Source organism: Halyomorpha halys, unplaced genomic scaffold (assembly GCF_000696795.3).
Source record: "Halyomorpha halys isolate HHAL.00 unplaced genomic scaffold, Hhal_1.1 Scaffold41.1, whole genome shotgun sequence".
NCBI classification, from domain to species: domain Eukaryota; kingdom Metazoa; phylum Arthropoda; class Insecta; order Hemiptera; family Pentatomidae; genus Halyomorpha; species Halyomorpha halys.
The window spans coordinates 1,819,569-1,829,234 of NW_027115338.1; the positions used below are offsets into that span (position 1 = coordinate 1,819,569).

At 32.6% G+C, this 9,666-nt stretch overlaps 1 long non-coding RNA gene across 1 annotated transcript in view; it reads left to right on the forward strand.

The window, feature by feature from the left end:
• The window catches only part of LOC136797015 (uncharacterized), a 356,578-nt gene extending 347,463 nt beyond the window's left edge, over positions 1-9,115 (forward strand). Inside the window, exon 5 of the long non-coding RNA XR_010844811.1 lies at positions 9,011-9,115. This is a non-coding gene — a long non-coding RNA (uncharacterized lncRNA). The remainder of the gene's footprint in view (positions 1-9,010) is intronic.
• Positions 9,116-9,666: the final 551 nt, after the last annotated feature.

Genomic DNA, 9,666 nt, shown 5'->3' on the forward strand with positions numbered 1-9,666 from the left:
ATTCGAAAAGTTGTATTTTTAAAAACAAACAAATAACGTCTTCCACATATATGAGTGAGTAATGCTTCCTTTTTTTTATTCTCATATGTTATTTCTTAAAAATTATATTTCCTAGAAATGTCTTTCTTAGATTATTTTCCCCTCACATTTGGGAAGAATTGGACAAGTATTTTTTTTTAATATTCTGTCCCAAGCATTTAGTTTGCGTATGTTGTGAATGGACAAGAAAAAAAATAAATAAAAATCAGGTTAAGGATGTGAAACTATCTATTGTTGTTCCTAACCATTGACCTGATTGCCATTTTCCATTGCAATTTAATCTAAATTTCTATGAAAAAAAGTTCTTTCTTTCTTATAGCCTTCAGGGAAAACTGCCATTGTGATTGGAATTGAATACCACTGACCTTTTTTTAATTCTTCGTTTATTATTAATACCTTTTAGCCCGAACAATGTCTATCTGAAATAAATTTTTTAAGCAACCCTTAAAAGTCATTCATTAGAAATGCAATTTCGGCTGTACCTATAGCATTAATTTTGAGAGGCCATTTTCTAGGAAAAATAATTGAAATGAAAATGAAGGTTGTATGATTTAGTCTGAAATGAGTAACCCTTGAGATCCCGAATACAGCCCTCGAATTAATAATCTACGAAGCTGGCTACTTCTTATAGCCTTTTAGTCAATGTATCCCGCCCTTTTCCAGCTAAAGTTTTATAAGCTTTTAGCCTAGGTCAAAATTGGGATTGAGATGCCAAAAGAAATTTTTAACTGAATATATAAGAATAGATTTTTTGCTTATTATTCTTGTCATTTGGTCACTAATTATTGAATAGAGTTTAAACCGCCGATTAACTTTATTGGAAATTTTAATATTAAAATAAATTTAATTAATAGAAAACACAGAATGAATTTGTAAACAAAATTACCTCGCTTAGTCTACAGTTTTGTCTTAGCATTCTGTTGCACACCTCGCATTACGCCATAACACTGGAATTTGGAATATGGAAAGATTACACCTCAATTGACAATATATGTTTTCCTATCTTCAGACAACCCGTGAACAGGTTGTTCCTTAAGTTTGAATTTGGTGATATCAGTCTCGAGATGAAAGAGGTTGCAAGAAAATCATCATTCGATAAGGCAACTCAGTAGAGGAAGTTACAATGAAAAGTACTCGGGAATCAGTGAAAGGCTTGTAGTTTTCCATCCACCATAATCTTGGACTGTGTAGCGTTAGAAACGTGGATCGCTCTTCAAGTAATATTCCTCACGAATTGACCGCTGGGCTGGCACGTTGAGTAGACATTTGTCTACAACTTTTGGAAATCCCTAATGGTGACCATTTAATCAAAATCATAATTATTTTCGATAGATATTAGGTATATTTGACAATTCCTAATACTCAATAATTTTTTTTATGACCCTCTCTGGGTGGATCATTTCTTACATATGGGAGGGTGGAGGAGGTTATCTAGAGGTAACCGACCTATTTTAACTACGGTGGGAGATAGGCCAAGTTTCATTTCTTGGGACCGTTAGAGAAATAAAAATCGACCCATCAGGTCAAATTCGAACCGTACCGCTGCAGTCCGCTTATTTCTCTCAGCTACAAATGGCCCTTATATGTTGACTTAGCACTACAATCTGTTGCGGTCAATGGCACACCGTCTTCAAGAAAAAACCTTTGATTTTTATGCTGAGCCAGGTTCCAAAGGGAACCTCAATTCGAAACCCAGAGAATAGTGTATGTTCATACACCATATCTCGAATCTAACGGTATTAGAAATGACAATTATTCTTGCTAATACAAAAATGATTTTCATATCACATATTTGTATACAATATTCGGAAATTAGTTTAACCCTCCGAAATTCCAAAATAATTTTGGAATTTCGGAGGGTTAGATTCCAAATTCTTTGACAACACTACTCGTTTGATTTTGACCAAAATACTTCCTTAACAAACCTAGCACATTTGAAGGTTGGAAATCGGTATTTCGTTCTAGTATGTTAAAAAAAAATAATGGAAGCGAAATGATTTTGTTTGAATTTTTAATCAATGATGACAATACCATGTGCATACAAGTTTTGAATAACCATGATACGGCAAAGCCGATTCGAAAAATTCTATACTATCAATCTGATAGAGTTGTTAACTAATTCTGAGCTATTAATCTCTCAGCGTTAATTACAATATAACTGAATCAAGTATTTAATTAAGAATAATACAAGAATAAATCCGATCACTTTTAATTTGATAACGTGTACTTGAAAAGCCACTTAATTTTCGAGTGGTGGGACATAGAGAGATTGATAACAAGATTGACAGAATAAAAGATAATGAAAACAGAGTGCTATGATCGCAAATCAGATCATGAATTCATGTAAAACTTAGCAATCCTTCAAGGTTTCGATTTCTATCACAATGAATTAGTGCTGCGACAGTTTTTTAAGCTTGGAGTCGACTCGCGAGAAACCGTAATATTATCTAGATCAGGTTGCGAATAAATCCAGTATATATTTTTCCGCTGTAAAAATGAATGTAGTCATGAACTAATCAGAGTAACGAAAAGCTCATCTTAAAATAGAGTTGGGTGAATATTATTCGATCGACGAGTGACGAATACTAATATACCAATTATTCAAGACAAAAAAGTAAGATTAACCATCTGAATACATTTGTATCCGTAGAATTTTATTAAGATAACATTTTTGGCGGTCCATGTATATACTTTATGATTACGTATCGATTCATTTAACTTTTCTGATTTCTAACATATTAGTGTTCCTTCCTAAGTTCTAGATGTAGAAAATGCTATCGATTTTATGATCTCCTATCGATTTTTTTTACTCTTCTGATTATTATACTATTAAGTTCCCTTCATATGTTTTAGAATGTGCAGAATAGAAAATACTATCAATTTTACGATTGCGTAATGATTTCGATAAGTTTTATGATTTATAATATATTATGGTTCCCTTATATGTTTTAGGAGATGCAGATAATGATTATGTTATTGATTTGAAAATCGCGCATCGATTTATTTTAACTTTTCTTAGGGTCCCTGCTTAGATAAAAGTTAAAATAAATCGATATGAGAGCGGGCGATAGTAAAATCGATAGTATTTTTATTTTCTGCATCTCCTAAAACATAGAAGGGACTCTAATATGTTAGATATTAAAAACGTTAATATAAATCGATACCCGATTTTACAATCGATTGTATTTTTATTTTGTGCATCTCTCAAAACATTTAAAGAGACCCTAAAGTGTTAGAAATCTGAAAAGTTAAAATAAATCTATTCACGATCTTGAATTCGATAGCATTCTCGTTTTCTACTCGTCTGAAAATGTTTAAGGGGACTCTCATACATCAGAAATCGGAAATGGTAAAAAGTAATCGAATTTTAAAAAATCTAATTTAATTCGATTAAATCATTATTAAAATAATTTTGTATTCGACTGAATTTTTATTCGATTGAAATTAAATTTCAAATATTCGAATAAATAAGTATTCGGATTGATTAGTCGATAAGTTTCACCCAACTCAGCCTTAAATTACAATATAAATGACTCCACCTTAGATAATGCACTCGAGCTCAAATTCTTTTCATTAGAATAAAATAAGTGAAAAATTATTACTTGAATTTTGATTGAGAACACATAGAGAGATTTTTAGCGTGATAGACTGTTTCTGCTCAGATATTGAAACAGATTTTTTTTCAACAAATTAGAGTCAGTGTGTAGTCTGCTAGGGACCCATAAATAACGATATCGTTGAAAATTCCCCTATATACATATATCCAGAAGTATTTCTATACCAAATAACCTTGGTCCAAATATATTCGGCGAGTATGTACTGCGCTGGAAGGTGTCCAGAGAGCACCGAACTGTATAGGATGAAATACCGCAGTACCCGGTTTAGGACCACTCACATTCTCACTTGCAAAAAAGCCACGACACGTCGTTTTTCAGGCCGTCCATCAACCGCACGGCAATAACACGGACCGAACAATTGCGGCAATAAATTTTGTCAGTGGTATTGGTACTACCAATTAATTCTCTGCGCTTCTTCTTAGACTAATAAGCCGTTCTCGAATGCCATCGGTTGTGAAGAGGGGTTCTCTTATATCGGAGTCATTGAAATGAGTCGGAAACATCGGTCTGCATGAGTTAATCTTGTTCAAGTTTTCACACTTAGTGTGATTTTCATTTATCTTGTGGTTTGTTTTACTCAAGACAAACGAATTCAGCAAACGGTTAATTTGACTGCTATAATCCAACTCTAGCAGTGATAATAATTGTGCAGGTTATAAACAAGCATAAGTACTTTTTTTTAATATTAAATTATTCCTGCTTTTGTCTGCAGCAGAAAACTACTGTTGAATTCCGCTCGCTGTGGTCGCTCAAAAAATATAGAGATCCCCTATGGTTCCTTTTCAGTGGATATCTGAGCTTGAATTCCCATATATCGGAAGAAGATAGACGTTGGCACAAATCGATTTCAAAAAATCAGGAACAACTACACACTAATTTAAAGAAGTAAATAAACAACTTCACAAACATACCATCATAAGTAACCAATCATAAGAATGGTTTCTGTATTGTCTGCTATACCCACCTGCAGCACCCCTTGTCGACCATACTATATACAAGAGCCAAATAGGTTTTTTTCAAAACTTTTAATTTTTTTTTTGTCTTTTATTAAGTTTAATGCCTGCAATTATTTTTGTACATATTTGATTAAGTACTATCTTTCTCGTTCAAAATGGATAGTTCCCATCAACAACTTATTAGCTCTAATAAAGACAGACTGAGTAGGTCGAAACATTGACTTTCAATAAATATTTATTTCCTATTCTTATCGGTACCTTTTTTTGACCTTCAAATTGACTACTGAAATCTGAGAGGCCCGATACCTTTCTTACGACCGGGAGCCCTTTACTACATGTTTAGTTACGTAAAATAAATTGTGAGGCATTTTAGGATAATTGAATGTAATTACATAATTGATTACTGTGCGGCAAGTAAAAGAGAGCGAATGGTTCCTCCTCCTTTGGTGATTGTTGACGATCGTCGTCTTATGCGCTACTGATGTGTCCGGTCCAAGAGTGCAGTCGTCTTCTCACGTTTTGTTCTAGATTTCTATGAGGATGTGGTGGTGTAAATTTTACCGCTCTCGTGGTTCTTCCGGCAAAAGCTGGCCAGCATGATAAAGGTGTGATTGGCGGTCGAACAAGTGACAGGGCAGTCGGTCGAAGGACATATGACGAGCGCCAGTGACGTCATGTCGTAACATTTGATTCACGATGTCTTGATTTTACATTTAGGGGACACCAAAATGTGATTAAATATATTTATAAAATCTGATGTGGAAATCCGACAACCACTGTATTCTTAGTTAATAAAATTTATGAAAACTTTGATCTCTTTCTAAAATCTACATTTTACATCGAGATTTGCAGTTTGTATTTACTTAAATAAAGAAAAATAAAAAACTACCTATCCCGTGTTCTTGTTTTTTTATAACACTACAAATATCTTCAGATTGAGACCCTATTTTTACAAAAATACTCCCAGATCGGCAAAGGGACTGTAAGCAGCAGTGCCTAGAATTCAATTAATCTTCGTTGACTTTTCTGCTACCACCGGATTTCCTGGGCACTTCCGCCGGAATGCGGTGCAAACTACCGTCTGTGGTGGTGAGGTGACTCACCCTAGTGAATTCACAATTTAACTCAATCGATTTCACACAACTAAGCAGTAGCAACCTGACCAATGTTACACTCTTAATTTTTTATTTCATGCATCTTTTTATTGTTATTTAAAGTGGAATAACCTTTAAAACTATATTCTTTACTCATTGAATCATTTTGTATGCTTGCGCCTTAAAGCATCTTGATTTAATCTGTCAATCTCTATTTTTGATAATGAAACTTTATCGTTGGCCGAGATTTAAAAAAAAAAAATCAACTAGAAATATTTTTGTAATAAACCGTAACCACAATTTGAAAAGTAATTACAGTTCCTACAATCTAGAACATAAATTATCGAAATCGGATCTTTCGATACGAAAAACGGCGCGTAGAAATTTCTAAGGTTCAATCTTGTTTAGAAAGCAGTTACAAAATTTACTATACTAGTTCTAATATCCTCTACATTTTCTTACATGGTTTTACTGCATATCCACTTACATGTCTTCTACATGATATTATCCAGCTCTCATGTAATATTCCTACTCTGTTAACAAATGAAAATATTAATCCTTTTATGATCAATTATTCCGAAATTGCTTTGCACCGATCTACATCATATGTTTTAACTACACTTTGTGAGATTAACATTTACACTATGTATTTATTCATTTTTATTATTAAATAAAGAGAGTTTTAAAGCCACAATTACAATACCTTAATTAGAGACAGGATTTTTGTGTAGTAAAAAAACCGAAAAAAACGTGTAATTAAAAACCTAAAATCTTGCAGTGAAAACCCAAAGTATGAAAACACCTTAATCCTGCAATAATGAACTTTATAGATTAAATAATAAAATTAATGCAAGTTAAACTCACCTAATTTTGTTTGAATTTAATGAACCTCGCTGTATATTTTTAACATGTATTCAAAAATACAAAACAAAAAAAAATCTAAACTACTCAGAATAAGAACCTAAAATTTTATCCACAATTGAAGAGGTATGTGGAAGCTGATTGTAGAAATTGATTTTATGTTACTATTATGAAGGTATGAATTCAATTTCTTTAAACTACCTCAATTTTATTTTTGTTTTTAAATATCCATAAGGCACAATACAGAAAGAAGTATTTAAAAATATTCTTTCAAGCGAAATTTCTATAAATAAATAATTTAAAACTTCAAGCGTGTCTTCCGCTTGGTTTTTTAACTGTGTATATATTGCATATGTAACAGTGTAAATGTGGCTGGTGATTATTTTTTACTTTATTTATTTATTTTTGTTATTATCGTAATTATTATTATTATTTTCTCTGAGTTTATGTATGTGTGGATTAAGAAACCTTCCTGGGGAAGAACTTCCGAGTTGTCATCCACCGTACATCCACTCTTCTTTCGAGTCCTCCCGCAATATCTTCTTTCATTAATTTTGGGTCTTACCGATCCTCTGGAGGAGCTTCTCCGGTTTCGAAAGCCTTTTCGATGTGGTAACCACTTGCACTGCCTCTAGTGACCTAAGCAGAGCTAGTTTCTGTATAGTAGCTAGTCTCTTCTTTAGTTGCTGTGTGAGGGTTTAGCTTCATGCAAGGGATGCGTACCTCAGGATAGCCAAGACCACGCCTTTGCTAATGGTCATTTTAGTCGGTTACCTTGAATATCAAAATTGATAGAGGCAGTCCGTGGAGCCTCTTATAATTATAGCTTAGGTTTTGCTTGGGTAAAAAACTGGCGCTTCAGCGTGATCATGAACATATCACTTTCTTGCAAAACCATTGTTCAAGTGACTGTACTATATATGTGAATTGAAATAAAAGGTCGCCAGTCAGGTCTTATAAATTTATTAATTTTAATTATATAATTTGATTATCTTACTCCCATATAAATAAATAAGGAAATGTTGAAAATTATAAATGTACGTATATACATATGCACATTAAAGCATTATATTAAAAATGAATGTCTTTAATCTTAGGTTGAGAGAATTCCATGAGAGCCATCTAGTTCATTACTTATTCGCATTTACTCCAGTTTGAAAATACTGCTCTCGTATTCGAGGTATTTCAGCTATAAATAATGTTTTTCAACTTAATTCAATAACATCTGCAAAATATTCTGAAGTCCATAAACTCCCGAGGTGCTCTTGCTATTTTGATCCATAATGCTGATTCCCAGAAGATGTCATAAACGCTCCGGCGGCAGAGTGGCATTCAAGGGTCATTTGCTATGAACGACCGTATAAACTGTTACGGCCCACTGACAACGTCGAGGGAATTACCATTAGTTCTTAAAGACTTAGATGAATAAAACGATCCATCATTTAGTGTTTTCTGGAGTAAAGTTGCGCTGCCTAACTGTCTTCGAGTATTAATATGAAATCACATTACTTAAGACAAAACAATATGCCACCTCCTCGGCATTGTACTAAAAATCTATCTTCACTTCAATTGGGGAAACAAACTATTGATCTCTCTACAAATTCCAAAGAAGATGTATCGTTTCGACAGCAATCTTACAACGTTTTTTTTTTCTTTTCGAAAAAGCTTTTATTTTTTAATTTTGGCAGGTACTTCAAACAACTAACGAGTATGAATTGTGCACTGCATCTTCTAGATAACATGATATATTCACATATCTCTCCCTGGAGAAGGAGGTAAATGCAATTCAGTTTTTAACGCCGCCATTTCCATTAAGGTAAGTCGGAATATGGCCTTGGATAGTACAATAACTCAAGGAGGTAAGCCCCATCTCCTAGTTATCGATTATAAACTGTCTAAAATTACCAGAAACCATGAATTGAAGTTATTCAGGTGTCCTTTAAATACAGATATTCAGTAAAAGGAGTTTTTTTTCAGAAATATGTTATTACCAGAAGGGCTATAGCATTAAATAAAGGTCCATAGTCCCTTATGTAAAAAAAAAAGTCCTGTGAATTTTAGATATTATTGCTATTTTGCTACCGATGTTATATTGAACCTCCTAAATAAAGGTATAATGTGGTATAAAATATGCTAACGCTATCTTATTCCTGTCATAAATTCATATTATTTAACATATATAACTTAAATTACTATTTATATCACTTTTTTGTGAGTTAAAAAATAATGTAATCAGTGGAAATTGTTTTTTTTTTCCCCAAAATTATACTTGAATTGTACGTTTTATGGTTTGGTCCTGAACTATGAACAGTCTTGAGTCTTTTTTTATGTCACCTTTTCATTTTTCTTGTTAATTAAAAAAAATATGCTGCCATATTATAATAAAATTTCTTCTATGATTTTTTATACGTGGAAATAATTAATGCTATTTTGTTTTGTACAGGTCCGGTTGCGACTGAAGCCGCTGAGGACTCGTGGACTATGCCTTGTCATCAGTAGAGGTAAACGACTTCTCACATTTCTTTTTCATTGCCATTTTGCTAATCTGTTTCTTCAATGCCATCCTATTTTTCTTGTACTTCCAGCGGTTAATTGCTTTTATTTTTGTTCTACTTTTTAATATGGATCATTTGCATTGTGCACTGATGCATGAGCTAATTGTATTATTTTTTCGATATTCATGAGACAACCAAATTTTGATTGTACTTATCTGTCGGCCCTTGTGGTGTTTTTATTTATATTTTCATTTTCTCTAAATGATATTAAATATTAGGTCTTAAATGAATATGATAAATCAGATAATAATTTATTGAAATTTTTAGGGAATCAAAGAAATTATCAGGTATTATTTTAAATAAAGGGTGAAATTGAAAGAAATTTAAATAATATTGTCCTTATTTCTTTAATCTCTTTGGTTTTTTATATATCACTAATATTCATCTATTAACTAAAACATTTTTGTTTAAAACCTAAACTGGACATTACATTTATAATTTTAGATTTTAAATAAGTGCTTACAATTTTTTTAAATTTGACCTTTGATGAAACCAGTAAAATATACTTTTCTAGACCAGTATTAGGAAATACATCGCGCGAGGA